The sequence below is a fragment of the Mycetomoellerius zeteki genome, unplaced genomic scaffold (assembly GCF_001594055.1).
Source record: "Mycetomoellerius zeteki isolate Tzet28-1 unplaced genomic scaffold, Tzet1.0 scaffold73, whole genome shotgun sequence".
NCBI classification, from domain to species: Eukaryota; Metazoa; Arthropoda; class Insecta; order Hymenoptera; family Formicidae; genus Mycetomoellerius; species Mycetomoellerius zeteki.
Genome location: NW_017257753.1, coordinates 1,865,009 through 1,865,877, shown reverse-complemented (window position 1 = coordinate 1,865,877; position 869 = coordinate 1,865,009).

Sequence of the window (869 nt, the reverse complement as noted above, 5' to 3'; positions counted from 1 at the left end):
CCCAAATGTTTAAATGCTTTTTAATATCATTAGTACTTACGGATAATACGTATATAATTGTTATCATCAATATTTATAGATTTTCAAATATTTCAGTTACTCTAATAAGATTTTAATAAAAATGATTCTAAAAAGTATTCATTTCTCCTATCTGAATTATAAGATTATCGAAGTTTGAATTGGAGCGGGAGTTGCCGACAAACGACCGACCAATCAAAAGTTACTTCTCTCGTTTCCAGACTCCAGACTCTGGTACAGAATCTTTACCCCAGATCTATACAATAGGGTTTTAAGCCTCAAGCCATAAGAAATGGGCGAATTACAGTCGATTATTCCCCTCGGATTCGACTGTAATTGGTTAATTTCTTATGACTTAAGTCTTAAAACACCTATTGTAGATCCAGACTTAGCTGGAGAATCAAATTGGTACCGGACAGTTGTGAAACTTCCCTTATAAGTTAAGTTAAAGTTAACAGTCTTGAAAATTTAACTTAATTAAAATATAAGTTAATCCATAATGAAATTAATTGAATTAAAAGTTAAGTTAATAAAAAAAGTAATTGAAATGTTAAAAGTTAAATTTGATCCGAACAATCAAGAAAAAAAAAACCATTTTACATAATTTTTCGTATTTTTCTTTTCTCACAGCATATTTATTAAACAATCTGATTATTTTTATTCATAAGTAACGATTATTAAAGGGATGAAGAGTTAATTGAACCGAGATTAAAATTAATAGCGTTTTCCCTTGGGATACACTGGGTGCAGCCTCACACCGCACCAATTGCGTGTAAGCGCTACACTCAGTTATACTGCATTAGAGTGGTGCACATCTAATGGCCGTATCACACTAGCGACTCGCGGCTGCG